At 38.8% G+C, this 16250-nt stretch overlaps 1 pseudogene; it reads left to right on the top strand.

Annotated features, from left to right (window-relative positions):
• The first annotated feature begins 3153 nt into the window (after positions 1-3153).
• On the top strand, positions 3154-3253 carry LOC127099053 (uncharacterized; annotated as a pseudogene).
• Positions 3254-16250: the final 12997 nt, after the last annotated feature.

The raw sequence follows: 16250 nt of genomic DNA, 5'->3' as shown, positions 1-16250 counted from the left end.
TTGGCTCCTACCAGGTAAGAACGAAATTTATCTAGCGCAAATACCACTGCTAGGAGTTCTTTCTCGGTTGTGGCATAATTCATCTGTGCTTCATCCAGGGTTCTGCTAGCGTAATATATAACGTGAAGCTTTTTATCCTTTCTTTGTCCTAAAACAGCACCTACAGCATAATCACTGGCATCGCACATTATTTCGAATGGTTCATTCCAGTCTGGTGTCTGCATAATGGGTGCGGAGATCAATGCTTGTTTAAGAGTTTGAAATGCTTTTAAACAGTTATCGTCGAATATGAATTCAGCATCTTTCATCAACAGTCCGGTTAAGGGTTTAGTTATCTTAGAGAAGTCTTTGATGAATCGTCGGTAAAAACCGGCGTGTCCTAAAAAACTTCGTACTTCTCTCACGGTTCTTGGGGGTTGAAGATTTTCGATTACCTCTATTTTGGCTTTGTCTACTTCAATTCCTCTGTTCGAGATGATGTGTCCTAAAACAATTCCTTCTTGTACCATAAAGTGGCACTTTTCCCAATTAAGTACTAAGTTTACTTTTACACATCGCTCCAGAACTCTTTCCAGGTTTTCAAGGCATTCTTCGAAGCTTTGTCCGTATACAGAAAAGTCATCCATAAATACTTCCATGATGTTTTCGAGAAAGTCGGCGAATATTGCCATCATGCATCTTTGAAAAGTTGCAGGGGCATTACACAGACCAAACGGCATTCGTCTATACGCGAAGGTACCAAAAGGGCATGTGAATGTTGTCTTTTCTTGGTCATCAGGGTGAATTGGTATTTGAAAGAAGCCTGAATAACCGTCTAAATAACAGAAATGTGAATGTTTAGCTAATCGTTCTAACATCTGGTCAATGAATGGTAAAGGGAAATGATCTTTTCGGGTTGCTTTGTTTAGTTTCCTATAATCAATGCACATTCTCCATCCCGATTCGATTCGTTTAGTTATAGTTTCTCCTTTTTCGTTTTCAATAACGGTTATGCCTCCTTTCTTTGGTACAACGTGTACAGGACTAACCCATTTGCTATCAGATATAGGATATATAATACCTGCTTCCAATAACTTGGTTATTTCTTTCTTTACTACCTCACTTAGGATCGGATTTAGTCTTCTCTGGTGTTCCCTAGAGGTTTTACAGTCTTCTTCTAACATGATGCGGTGCATACAAATAGAAGGGCTTATTCCTTTAAGATCGGTGATGTGGTATCCTAGTGCGGTTGGATATTTTCTTAAGATATGTAGGAGTTTTTCTGTTTCGAGTCTTCCTAGATCTGCATTAACTATCACAGGTCGTTCAAGTTCTAAGTCTAGGAATTCATATCTCAGATTTTTGGGAAGTGTTTTCAAATCAGGGGTTGGTTTGTTAAGACACTGCGTAGGATCCGGTGTTATTGCTAGGCATTGTTTAGATTTATCCTCTAAAAGATAGTCTGATGATTTGTCTTCTCCTGACTCTGCTTCTTTTATGCATTCATCGATGATATCCATGAAGTAACATGTATCTTCTATTGCAGGTGCTTTCAAGAATTGGGAAAGAATGAATTCAATTTTCTCTTCGCCTACTTCGAAGGTGAGTCGTCCTCGTTTTACGTCTATGATTGCACCGGCAGTTGCTAAGAATGGTCTTCCTAGTATAATAGGTGTCGTATCATCTTCTCTAATGTCCATAATTGTGAAGTCAGTGGGAATGTAAAACTGACCTATGCGTACGGGAACGTTTTCAAGGATTCCTACAGGATATTTGATGGAACGATCTGCTAATTGCACAAACATTTTGGTCGGTCTTAATTCTCCCATTTCCAGTTTCTTACATATGGATAAAGGCATAACGCTAATTCCGGCTCCTAAATCGCATAAGGCTTTGTCGATGACAAATTTTCCTATGTGACAGGGTATAGAGAGACTACCCGGATCCTTGAGTTTAGGGGGCATGTTTTGGATTATAGCGCTACATTCGGCAGGGAGTGTAACGGTTTCGCTATCCTCAAGTTTCCTTTTATTAGAAAGAATTTCTTTTAAGAATTTAGCATATGAAGGCATCTGCGTAATAGCTTCGGTAAACGGAATTGTAACGTTTAATTGTTTAAGGAGATCAACAAATTTTCTAAATTGGCCTACATCTTTGGTTTTAACAAGCCTTTGAGGGTAAGGTATAGGTGGTTTGTAAGGTGGTGGAGGTACATAAGGTTCCTTCTTTTCTAGGGTTTCCTTATTACTCTCTTCCTTTTCCTTAGGTTCACTTTCCTCAGTAGATTTCTTAGGGTTTTGGTTTTCTATCCTTGGGTCAGACGGTCCTTCCACTTCCGTTCCACTTCTTAATATAATTGCATGAGCTTGGCTTCTCGGATTGGGTTGGGGCTGTCCAGGGAATGTACCAGTTGGTGCAGCAGTAGGTGCTTGTTGTTGAGCTACTTGAGATATTTGCGTTTCCAGCATTTTGTTATGGGTAGCCAGGGCATCTACTTTGCTTGCTAGTTGTTTAAGTTGTTCGCCAGTGTGTATGTTCTGGTTTAAGAAATCTTTATTGGTTTGTTGTTGGGAAGCTATAAAGTTTTCCATCATGATTTCTAAGTTGGATTTTCTAGGGGTATTATTGTTAGGATTCTGTTTCTGATATCCCGGAGGTATAGATGGGGCTTGATTTGGAGACTGTCCAGGTGCGTATAAAGCATTATTACTCTTATATGAGAAGTTTGGATGGTTCTTCCAATTTGGGTTATAGGTATTCGAATAGGGGCTTCCTTGAGCATAGTTTACTTGCTCTGCTTGGATTCCAGTCAAGAGTTGACATTCCGCAGGAGTGTGGCCTTGGATTCCACAGACCTCGCAATTCTGAGTTATAGCAACCACGGCTGCTGGAGGTGATACGTTTAAACTTTCAATTTTCTGGACCAAAGCATCCACTTTTGCATTGACGTGATCAAGGTTACTTATCTCGTACATGCCAGTTTTCGGTTGAGGTTTTTCCACATTCGTTCGTTCGGTTCCCCACTGATAGTGGTTTTGGGCCATGCTCTCGATAAGCTGGTAAGCATCAGCGTAAGGTTTGTTCATTAGTGCACCACCTGCAGCGGCGTCTATTGTTAACCTTGTATTGTATAAGAGACCATTATAAAATGTGTGAATTACTAACCAGTCTTCCAAACCATGGTGTGGGCAAAGTCTCATCATGTCTTTGTATCTTTCCCATGCTTCGAAAAGAGACTCGTTGTCTTTCTGTTTAAATCCGTTTATCTGGGCTCTTAACATAGCTGTTTTGCTTGGTGGAAAATATCGGGCAAGAAAAACTTTCTTCAACTCGTTCCATGTGGTGACTGAGTTGGAAGGAAGAGATTGAAGCCATCTTCTAGCGCTATCTCTTAATGAGAAAGGAAAAAGACGAAGTCGAATTGCCTCTGAAGTGACACCATTAGCTTTAACAGTATCAGCGTATTGGACAAATACGGATAAATGAAGGTTTGGATCTTCGGTAAGATTTCCAGAGAATTGGTTCTGTTGCACAGCCTGCAACAACGAAGGTTTAAGTTCAAAGTTGTTTGCTTCGATTGCGGGCGGAGCAATACTTGAATGCGGTTCATCTTGCGATGGAGCGGCGTAATCTCTAAGAGCACGAGCTGGTTCTGCCATCTCGGTTAAAGAAGGAAAATCTTTGAGATCAGGAAGGTCTATAGGAGGGAGATTGTTTTCAGCACGATATTCCCGAATTCGTCGTAAGACTCGGAGATATAGTTCGATATCGTTGATTCGTAAATAGAGCGGTTCGCCTTGAGAGCGAGTGCGTGGCATACAAATCAACGAAAGAAAGAAAATAGAAGAAAAAGAAACCTTAGTCTCTACAGCGTAACGGAAGAGTTACGATATCGATTGAATAAAAGTCCCCGGCAACGGCGCCAAAAACTTGGTTGCTCGACTGGGTGAGTCGAGAATGGGATACAAACTGCAAGTGCACAGTTCTATCGCGTAGTTTTAAAAGATATCGATCCCACAGGGACTTATGAATCGATATACCGTTATCTAAGGTTACTACGTAAATCTAAGGTGAAAATGTTCGATTGTTTGGGGAAAACTAAGAGCTAAACTAATATCTAGATTAAATATTAATAAGACGGATATCAGTATGTAGTTCGTCAAAACTAGGGAATCAAGTCTTTGTCGGTTTCTTGGTTTTAAAATGAATCGTTTCGGTTAACTTTATTGGTTAAAGGTTCTATCTCAAACTCTCGCTCTGTTGAATAAACCATGATTTTATATTAATGTTGCTGTCACTTATAATTAAGTCAAAAACCATATTTTGAAAGCAATGAAGTTGCAGAAACTCTTTTTAAGAAAATACTGACCGTTTTAAACACCCTTATCTCAAACTCTCGCTCTGTTGACTTAGGTTATATAATTAAATCCAAATGCTTAACTCTCGTCCTCACATTCAATCTTTAAAAATACTTTTTGGAAAAGGTCAGAATTTAATTAACTCTAAAACTTGCTCTCGCCCTGATCTAGAATTAATGCCTAACTTACACTGTCCAGTTAAAATCTCAAACTCTCGCTCTATTGATTTTAACTTCTTTATGTCTTTTACTTTTGTAAAAAATCTTGTTATTAAACCTATAAGTTGAGACCGTAAAAAGATTGATTTTGATTTTAAGTTTAGGTAGACCGACTCAGTCTTGATCCCTTATTCTGCTTACTTTACATACCGATACCTAGGCAAATTAGCCAGACATGCTAAATAAATAAGAATTTATATCATGCATAAACAGACTCATTCCAGGCAGATAATATAGATAAATAATAAAATAAAACTTTAAAAATTAAATAACAATTAAAGAACCTGAATGCGTAATACAATGGTCTTGAACACTCCACCACAAGGCGGTAGGATTTGTTCTTGGATTCTTCAATTAAACAGTAAATTAAATCAAGGAAATAAAACTGGAATATAACGTAAGGTTAAATCCAGTATAAAGTTGCACAATAGTTTCCGGTGTAGAAACTATTATGCGAAAAATATCTAAAAGCTAAAACTGGAAAGGCAAATTTGCAAGGGAAAAAGAATGTAAAGCTTGCAAAAGAAATAAATAAAATAAACAATGCTGGAAAAGAAAAAAATAAGCAAAAGGCGTGAAAATAAAATTTGGCAGAGCTTCGGCAATGTGAGCGTGGAAAAACTGGTCTCCGTTTTAGGTTTGTGAGATGGCTATTTATAATAGTGTTGGTAACTGCATTCCGTTTCTCCCATTCTTCAACGTGGCTACATGCGCGGCGTGGATATAGGAGACCAACTTCTCAACGTTCCTCTTCAAGTCTTTCTGAGGGCGTGACTTGCGCCAAAAAGCTAGTGGAATGGTGTGACGCTCGTCACACCATGTGTGACGCTCGTCACAGTGGTGCTTCTAGTGTGACGCTCGTCACAACCCTTGTGACGCCCGTCACAGGCACAACGTGCGCTTTCTTTGGGCTGGGCTTGGTCTTTGATATTTGTTTCCTTTTTACTCCTTTCTACACCTCCTTTTCTTCTCTTTTTCACTTTTGCTTCAAAATGGATACCTGACATAAATAGTAAGGAAATACTGCATAATATCTGATAAAATGAGATAAACTAAAGTAAATGATAATATAATCTAATTGAATTAAGTCTTAAAATGTGATATAATTTCGTGTTATCAAACTCCCCCATACTTAAATCTTTGCTTGTCCTCAAGCAAAATTCAGTATAGAACTTGTTAAAAGTTTTAGCCAGATGAAATTTCAAAGCACACATCAATTCGTACTAGGTTGCAAATGGGTTTTTGTTTGGGAGGACTTGAGTTTAATCTTGACATCAACAACTACCGTTACAACTTAGATAACCCTACCTTATGCAAATCAGTTCAAGTACCCTATGATAGCTATCCTGGTTCCTTTGGTCTTATCTTACCCGTTTTCATTCTAGCGAAATCACATTAAGCCCTTTATCTTTTCGCGCACATAGTGGAGTAACCGGTTAGTGATTATGATCCGCTTTTAGCTAGAAGTTCTGGTACATAAGTCGGATAACTTCATTATTCAGTCCATTGCAAATTGCGGGGGATCGAACCGTAGTCCGCCCTACCAAGTTCAGTACCAGATTCCTACTGAACCAACTCATAATGGATCTTTCGTATTGTGCTTTTGCATGATCTGCAACCTTTAGATTAAATGATCTGGTAAGGATCACCTAATTTACTTAGTGCATTTCTTGATATATTTATATATCTTAGGTTACTTTTGGGGATCATTCACTTATATTCATCGGCTCTCCACGTAGTTTGCTATTAAGATGGTGCTGACTTCTGTATAAACTACTTGGGGTTGCCATAGAACTAAAAGTTCAAGGAATCGGTATAATAGGTATTTTATCCTGATCTAACATATTGAGGTTCTCAGAGCGTTGTTATGGTAATGATTTTGTTTTGATTTCACTCCAAATGGGATGGCTCTTTTTGCATTGCTCTTATTTTGACCTCTAGTTTCCAAATCATGCATTGCATTACACCAATTATCATCACATGAGCATTTGGTCATACACTTGATTTTTGGAGGGAAATTATGTAATTCAAATTTTGTACATCATTTGCACATTTCACCATTGCCTTTGGCTCCAAAACAGCATTTTGAATGAAAATGAATCACAATTCGTGCATTGTTCACATGCATCCCATGCACAAGAGTGAAAATACCAATTTACACTTACACCTCATTTTGCTAATTACACTTAACCATTGGCCTAAGCATGATTAAAAGAGTGATTAGTGGGACATATATAAGCAAACCCTAACTGTTTCAGCATTAACAACAACCATTTTTTCAGATCTAGAAAATTTCTCAAAATTTTTCTCTCCAATTTTCTTCAAATTTCTTCACATTCAATCCATTTCTCTTGCTTGATTTTGGTTCCTGAAGTGTTATTGAGGAGATTGGTACGTGGATTCGAAGAAAACAGAGCTGCATTAAAGCCTACATCAAGCTTGAACAACAATGGTGATTTGAAATTCTGGTAGATTCGTGTGCAATTAAGTCTCAATTTCTCTTCCATTCACTTGCACAAGCATTATAGAGGAGTATTGAAGCCATTACAAAGCCTGAATCCCTCCAATCCCAGATCTGGTCTTCAAGAGGTCATGAATCGAATCTCCTAATTTTGAAATCTATTATGCTATTGTTGTTGATCTTTTTATGCTGAGTATGTTGAGCTTTGAATCGAGCAAATCCATGCTGTTTTGAGTGAGATATGGTTGTTGGAACTTTTGTTGATGAATCTTCTTCACTTCGATCCATGCATATTTAGTTATTTCTTGTTGATTTGTTTGTGGATTCGTGATGTATGTTGAAGGATCTTCACAATGATATGCTCATTTTTAATTTCTGGACGTGTTGAATTTTTCTGGAAATTCATGGATGAAGATCTTCATGTGTTCATACTGTTTCATAATTACCTGCGAATTTTGCCATGAAATGCATACGTTTTCTTGCGAATTCTGTTGCCAGTTCATCCCATTTACCTGCGAATTCCAATTACCATGCATGCACGTGTTTTAGGGTTTGAGGCAATACGCTGTCGTTTCATTGAGCGCGCCATTATTTGAATTGTGCCTTGCTTCGATTCCCCGCGGTTCCAATTATTTTGAATGCTTCATGATATTTTCCATTTCCCTCATATTTTCATACCATGCTTCATACATCATTTTTTATTTTTTTTCCATCTTACAAAATTCATATCTAATTGAAAAATCATCCAAAAATCATGAGATTTTTTGCATTGTGTTGCATTTTCTGTCTATTATTTTTTGATCATTTTTCCATAAATTGTGCATGGCTGAATATCTTTTGGTGCTAGGAGATTTGAACATGTGTCCATTCTTGACATTGCCTTGCTATATCATTTGTGAAATGCTGGTTTTTGATCTAATGCTCATGAAATTTTGCATGCTATAACTAGACATTTTGCTTGACATTTTGGTGTTGGTTTGGTATTTTTATCACTTACCATTGCTGTTTTATGAATATGTTAAGTTAGGTGTGACAATTTGTGTCACACCTTGTGATGTCCAACTTGAATGATGAGTTTGCCATGCCAAATGATATCCAATTGCCTTGATTTTTTGTATGAGGCATGTTATGGATGTTGTGACTGCTCATGATTTTGGTGGAATTTTTGGAATCATTTCTGATTTAATTGAGATTTTTCATTCTGGTTGGTCACATTTGAGCTTTTAAATGGCTTTGAACTTCATTTGATCACAAAATGCTTGTTTCTTATCCAATGCTTCTGAATTTTTGCACACTATTTCTAGACATGTTGAATGTTGTTTTGGCTTTGGTTTAAGGTTTTTACAATGATCCATCTTCGTTTTATGCCTATGCTAATTTGGTGTGACAATTGGTGTCACACATGTGCTTGTCGTGATTGTTTTGACCTATGCAATGTGATTGCCATGCCTATTGATGTCCAATGCCTCTAATTTTTTGTGTGATGATCATGTTGTATGTCCTGTTTACTCATGAATTTTGCCAAGATTATTTGAATCATTTTTGATTTAATGTGCATTTATTGCTTCTGATGTCACAATGTGGTCACAATTTGCATACCTTGCCATGTTTGGTTCATGAAATGCTTTTGGTTAATTATATTGATATGAGACCTTTTGGAATGTGTTCTTGATTGAATGAAGTTGATTCATGTTAAATTTCATGTTCTGTTTTGAATGTTTGACCCTCTTTTGACCCTAGGCTTTGACCTAGTGGTTTGGACTCACTGTTTGGGTTGTGGATTTCAGGTTAAGAAGCACATTGCCATGATTGGAGTTGCTCACTCATTTGAGTTGATTAGTTGATTGATGTTGGCTAATATTGAGCTGTTTTGTAGGTTTTGAGAACAAGTTCCATTGAGCTTGTGTCTTGCACATTGTTGCCTAATGCTTTATCTGTCTGATTGTGTGATTGACTGTTGTTTGTCTGTTTGATTGATTGAATTGTATACTGATTGGGTTAGATTTTTTCAGGTACTTAAGTTGCTTTGAGTTCTTTTGAACTTGCTTTTTCTTTGCTTGGTTGCTTAACCACTGAGGTATAACTCTCTGACTTCATGTAGTCTGGAAGCCTTTTCCTGTTATGTGGGCAGGCACCTGTCTGAAGTCCTCCTTAAGAGGCAATGCTTGTGTTTGTTTATCTTTGTGCCAAGCAGGAAAAGTCCTCTTATGAGGCAATTGGCAGATAAAAGAGATGTGTAATCCATCTCCTGCTACTCAGTGTGTCATCCACTTTGCTCACACCATGTGTTGATGCATTGTGGATATTTGTAACACCCTTCTAAATACCCCAAATTATTATAATTAAAATACACATATATATTCATCAGAGTAATTATGCCCCGAAGGGTGTCACACAATTCATTTCACTACATTCATCAAATATCCTGTCATGCTCATTTATTTAAATCAAAATAAGGTCTTTTGCATAATTCGCAGCGGAATCAAATTCAACATCAATGTAAAACATGTAACACTATACATGTAAATCATCCAACAACCAATATCAAATTAATTAAAACATTCCCTCCCGATGTTACATCTATCAGAGCATGACCCATAAGAAACTACTCTAGACTCCAAGCATAAGCTTCTACTCAACTCATTTCTCGTTACCTGAAAAATAGGCGTAAGGGTGAGTTCCTCAATCAATATAATAAGCATTATAGAATAATATGTAATGCCAAGTAATTAACACATTAATTCACCCTAATCAGACTACGCAGTCAGCAACAGCAATATTCGTTCAAATATCATACTCAACAGTAGATTCTCAACCATATTCAACATCAATAACACAACACACAATACACATATAATACTGGAATACATCCATTCATATTATATGCCATACATTCATTATGCAATGAGACTCTATGCATGCGGTACCGACTATTTGTGAACATATAGTTCAACCTCACCGTCCAAATCCAGGCACGGCTACCAAGCTCACTAGTCCCACTCATTTGAGACATAGTGACTCACTCACTAATTCCTCACCATGGGAATTAGCTACCACCCCAAATGGGCCATGAAATGCACGCTAATCACCTAGCATGCAAACATCAACAACAACAATCAAATGATATACTCACTAATTCCTCACCATGGGAATTAGCTACCACCCCAAATGGGCCACAACATGCATGCTAATCACCTAGCAATGCAACATCAACAACAATCAAGAATAGACACATGCTCACACTCTAAGCCATAATACAGTCTATTCACAAACGTATACATTCACATCATCATGTATACCATCACACATTATCAACATAATTAATCACAAAAGCATATCATATCATGCCACATAATCAACACAGTACTAGCCCGCTCTACTAATACCTATACCACTCAAAACAACGGGAAACGATCCCTACAACATCATATCTCAGCTAAGTACATCACTCAGCCTAAACAACCAAAAACTGCACAACAACAGTTCAGGAAAATCCCAACTCTGCCCATACGCGTACTGTCCATGCCATACGCGTATTGCCCAAACCTGGCCAACTCCATACGCGTAATGCCTACTCTCTTACGCGTATTGCGCATTTCCTCGCCCAACTCATACGCGTACCACCTATCCCATACGCGTACGCTACGCGTAACAATCTCCCATTACGCGTACCAACAGAGACCAATTCACGTTCAAAATGCCATCTTTTCCACCCATACGCGTAAGGCTTCCCCCATACGCGTACCAACATCTCATACGCGTATTGCCTAGTGCCATACGCGTATGACCAGAGACCAGAGCTCTCAGATCTGCAATGGCTTTCTCTGCTACGAGACCTATCCAATTCAACCTTCTACAGTCCAAATTTCATACACAATTCATTCATATCATCTAACACGAAATCATACACTTTCGATTTCACAAATTTCTAACCTTTCTACCTCTAATTCCTACGAATTTCGTCAATTATAATCCAAATTTTCGTTCATCTCCAAAGTTCACAAATTCAACATATATCATCCAATCAGAGGTAAAACAATGGTCTATTACTACCCAGTACATATCATCCCATAATACCCGTTAATCGATGATAAACCCCCCTTACCTGAGTTAATCCGGCAGCTTCCGAGCTCCAAGCTTCTCCTTCCTTCAACCTTCGTTCTCTGGCTTTTTGCCCTTTCTGCCTCTTTTCCCCTTTCACGTGAAAACCTTTTTCCAAAAATTGGGACTTTTTATTATTCCAACTTATATACTCCAATAATATTATTCCACTAAATAATTATCCCAATAATTATTATTCCAAAATAATAATAATAATAATAATTCAAATATTCTAATTAAATTAATAAACATATTATTAATTTAATTTAAATAAATACATATTATTATCGGGGTGTTACAACTCTCCCCCACTAAAAGAGTTTTCGTCCTCGAAAACATACCTCAAGCGAACAACTCCGGATAAGACTCCTTCATCTGACTCTCAAGTTCCCAAGTCACATTGCCACCTGCTGGTCCTCCCCAAGTTACCTTCACTAAGGCAATCTCTTTACCCCGCAACTGCTTCAACTCTCGATCCTCGATCCTCATAGGTGATGTTTCAACAGTCAGGTTATCTCTCACCTGTACATCATCTACTTGGACAACATGCGACGGATCATGAATGTATCTCCTCAACTGAGACACATGAAAAACATCATGCAAATTCGCAAGCGACGGCGGTAAAGCGATGCGATAGGCTACCTCTCCTATCTTCTCCAAAATCTGATAAGGATCAATAAATCGAGGTGTCAACTTCTTCGACTTCAAAGCTCGACCAACACCGGTTATCGGAGTAACACGAAGAAACACATGATCTCCCTCTCGGAACTCAAGTGACTTCCTCCTCTTATCATGATAACTCTTCTGACGACTCTGAGCAATTCTCATCTTCTCCTGAATCATCTTAATCTTTTTCGTAGTTTGTTGAACAATCTCCGGTCCAACCACAGCACTCTCACCGGACTCATACCAACATAAAGGTGTCCGACATCTCCTACCATACAAAGCTTCAAACGGTGCCATACCAATACTCGAATGAAAACTATTGTTGTAGGTGAACTCAATCAAAGGCAAATAACAATCCCAAGCACCTCCTTTTTCCAAAACACAAGCTCTCAAAAGATCTTCTAATGACTGAATCGTCCTCTCAGTCTGACCATCAGTCTGCGGATGATATGCAGAACTCAATCTCAGCTTAGTTCCCAAAGCTCTCTGCAAACCTTCCCAGAACTTCGATGTAAATCTAGGATCTCTGTCCGAAACAATACTCGACGGAATACCATGCAAACTTACAATCTTCTCAATATACAACCCAGCTAGCCTCTCTAACGGATAATCCATTCTGATCGGAATGAAATGAGCCGACTTCGTCAATCTATCAACAATCACCCAAATGGCTTCAAAATTCTTACTCGTCCTCGGTAAACCCGAAACAAAATCCATACTGATACTATCCCACTTCCACTCTGGAATAGCCAACGGTTGCATTAGCCCAGACGGCTTCTGATGCTCAATCTTTGACTTCTGACAAGTCAAACAGGAATACACAAAACTTGCAATTTCTCTTTTCATTCCCGGCCACCAAAATAATCTTTTCAAATCATGATACATCTTCGTAGCTCCAGGATGAATACTCAAACCACTACGATGTCCTTCTTCAAGAATACTCTTCTTAAGTCCTGTAACATCTGGAATACACACCCGATTACTAAATCTCAAAACACCATTCTCATCAACTCGGAATTCACCACCCTGACCTTGATTCACTAAAGTCAACTTATCAACCAAAAGCATATCAGATTTCTGACCCTCTCTAATCTCATCCAGAATACTACTTGTTAACTTCAACATTCCCAATTTAACACTATTGTGAGTACTCTCACACACCAAACTCAAGTCTCTAAACTGCTCAATTAAATCCAATTCCTTAACCATTAACATAGACATATGCAATGATTTCCGACTCAATGCATCAGCTACTACATTTGCTTTACCCGGATGGTAATTCAAACCAAAGTCATAATCCTTCAGAAACTCTAACCATCTCCTCTGTCTCATATTCAGCTCTTTCTGATCAAACAAATACTTTAAACTCTTATGGTCACTGAAAACTTCAAATCTTGACCCATACAAATAATGCCTCCACAACTTCAGAACAAATACCACAGCTGCCAACTCTAAATCGTGTGTCGGATAGTTCCTCTCATGAACCCTTAGCTGTCTCGAAGCATAAGCTATAACCTGCTTATTCTGCATCAACACACCACCTAAACCCAACAATGAAGCATCACAATAAACCTCAAATAATTCCGACGAACTCGGTAATATCAGAATAGGAGCAGTAGTTAACCTTCTCTTTAACTCTTGGAAACCTTCTTCACACTTTGAGTCCCAAACAAATGCTCGCCCCTTTCTAGTCAACATTGTCAACGGTAACGCCAACTTAGAAAATCCCTCAATAAACTTCTTGTAATAACCAGCCAAACCAAGAAAACTTCGAATCTCAGAAACTGACTTCGGAGCTTCCCACTTAGACACCGCTTCTATCTTAGAAGGATCAACAGCAACACCACCTCTTGAAATCACATGACCAAGAAAACTAACCTCTCCTAACCAAAATTCACATTTAGAGAGTTTAGCAAATAACTTCTTTTCTCGCAGAACTCCCAAAACCACTCTCAAATGTTCAGCATGCTCTTCTTCAGATTTCGAATACACCAAAATGTCATCAATAAACACCACCACAAACTGATCTAGGTACGGATGGAAAATTCTATTCATATACTCCATAAATACTCCAGGCGCATTAGTAACACCAAAAGGCATTACAGAATACTCATAATGTCCATTCCTTGTTCTGAAAGCAGTCTTCTGAATATCCTCAGTTTTCACACGTATCTGATGATACCCAGATCTCAAGTCTATTTTGCTGAACACACTAGCACCAACCAATTGATCCATCAAATCATCAATCCTCGGTAAAGGATACCGATTCTTGATCGTCACTTTATTCAGTTGCCTGTAGTCCACACACAACCTCATAGTACCTTCTTTCTTCTTAACCAACAACACTGGTGCACCCCACGGTGACACACTCGGACGAATGAATTTCTTATCCAACAAATCTTCCAACTGACTCTTCAATTCAGCTAGCTCAACAGCAGACATACGATAAGGAGCCATCGATATCGGTCTAGTACCAGGTACTAAATCAATTGAGAACTCAACTTCACGCTCTGGCGGTAATTCATTCACTTCTTCCGGAAACACATCAGGGAAATCACACACCACAGCGAGATCGCCAATCACCAGTTTATCTTTAGCCTCCAAAGTCGCTAACAGCATAAACAACTCTGCCCCATCAGCTACTTCCTCATTCACTTGCCTTGCCGATAGAAACAAACTCTTCCCTTCCTCAATCTCAGGGAATATCACAGTCTTATCAAAACAGTTGATATAGACTCGGTTAAACACCAACCAGTTCATACCCAGAATAACATCAATCTGCACTAATGGAAGACACACAAGGTCCATCCCAAAATCTCTACCAAAAATATTCAAAGGACAACTCAAACAAACCGAAGTAGTCGTCACTGAACCCTTCGCAGGAGTATCAATCACCATACTCCCATGCATCTCAGATATTTCTAACTTAAGCTTCACAGCACAATCCAAAGATATAAAAGAATGAGTAGCACCTGTGTCAATAATAGCTACAAGAGGAAAGCCATTAATATAACACGTACCTCGGATCAAACGATCTTCTGCAGAAGTCTCAGAACCTGATAAAGCAAAAACCTTGCCTCCTGACTGATTCTCTTTCTTCGGCTTAGGACACTGTGGACTGATATGACCCAACTCTCCACAGTTGAAACAAGTCACAGTCTTCAACCGGCAATCTGCAGCTAAATGACCACCTTTTCCACACTTGAAACACTTCTTCTCATTACTGGTACACTCATGGATACGATGTCCAGCCTGACCACATCTGTAACACTTAACAGGAGCACTAGAATCTCCCCCACTAGGCCTCTTCATCCCACTCTGTCTCTGAAAACCTTTGCCAGCTGCATACGGTTTTCCACGATCAATCTGATTCTTGCCTTTCCTATCAACCCTCTGCTGATAACTCTCAGCTCTAGCCTTGGAATCCTGCTCAAAAATCCTGCAACAGTCAACCAAATCAGAAAACACTCTAATCCTTTGATACCCAATCGCCTGCTTAATCTCGGGACGCAACCCGTTCTCAAACTTCACACATTTGGAAAATTCCCCAGCAGCCTCCGCATAGGGAGTATAATACTTAGACAACTCTGTGAACTTGGCAGCATACTCAGTAACAGACCGGTTACCCTGCTTCAATTCCAAGAACTCAATTTCTTTCTTTCCTCTGACATCCTCGGGAAAATACTTCCTCAGAAATCTCTCTCTGAACACAGTCCAAGTAATATCAGCATCTCCCGCAGCTTCCAACTCAGTGCGGGTAGCAACCCACCAATCATCAGCTTCTTCTGACAGCATATGTGTACCGAACCTGACCTTCTGGTTATCAGCACACTCAGTTACTCTGAAGATCCTCTCTATCTCCTTCAACCACTTCTGAGCACCATCTGGATCGTATGCTCCTTTGAACATTGGAGGATTGTTCTTCTGGAACTCACTCAACTGACGAGCAGCTCCCATTCCCACAACATTCGGATTTCCTCCAAGTACTCCAGCTAGCATACCCAGAGCCTCAGCAATTGCAGCATCATCTCTACCTCTTCCAGCCATCTCTATTCTGAAAACCCAAACAAGCTAAATAAATAAGTACTGATAGGGTTACACAACACCTATCCCGTACAGGGGAAACAGAATAACTACGACTCGACCCGACCGACTATGCTCTGATACCACTAATGTAACACCCTTCTAAATACCCCAAATTATTATAATTAAAATACACATATATATTCATCAGAGTAATTATGCCCCGAAGGGTGTCACACAATTCATTTCACTACATTCATCAAATATTCTGTCATGCTCATTTATTTAAATCAAAATAAGGTCTTTTGCATAATTCGCAGCGGAATCAAATTCAACATCAATGTAAAACATGTAACACTATACATGTAAATCATCCAACAACCAATATCAAATTAATTAAAACATTCCCTCCCGATGTTACATCTATCAGAGCATGACCCATAA

Source organism: Lathyrus oleraceus, chromosome 6 (genome assembly GCF_024323335.1).
Source record: "Lathyrus oleraceus cultivar Zhongwan6 chromosome 6, CAAS_Psat_ZW6_1.0, whole genome shotgun sequence".
Lineage (NCBI taxonomy): Eukaryota > Viridiplantae > Streptophyta > Magnoliopsida > Fabales > Fabaceae > Lathyrus > Lathyrus oleraceus.
This window is presented reverse-complemented; position numbering and strand designations above follow the sequence as displayed.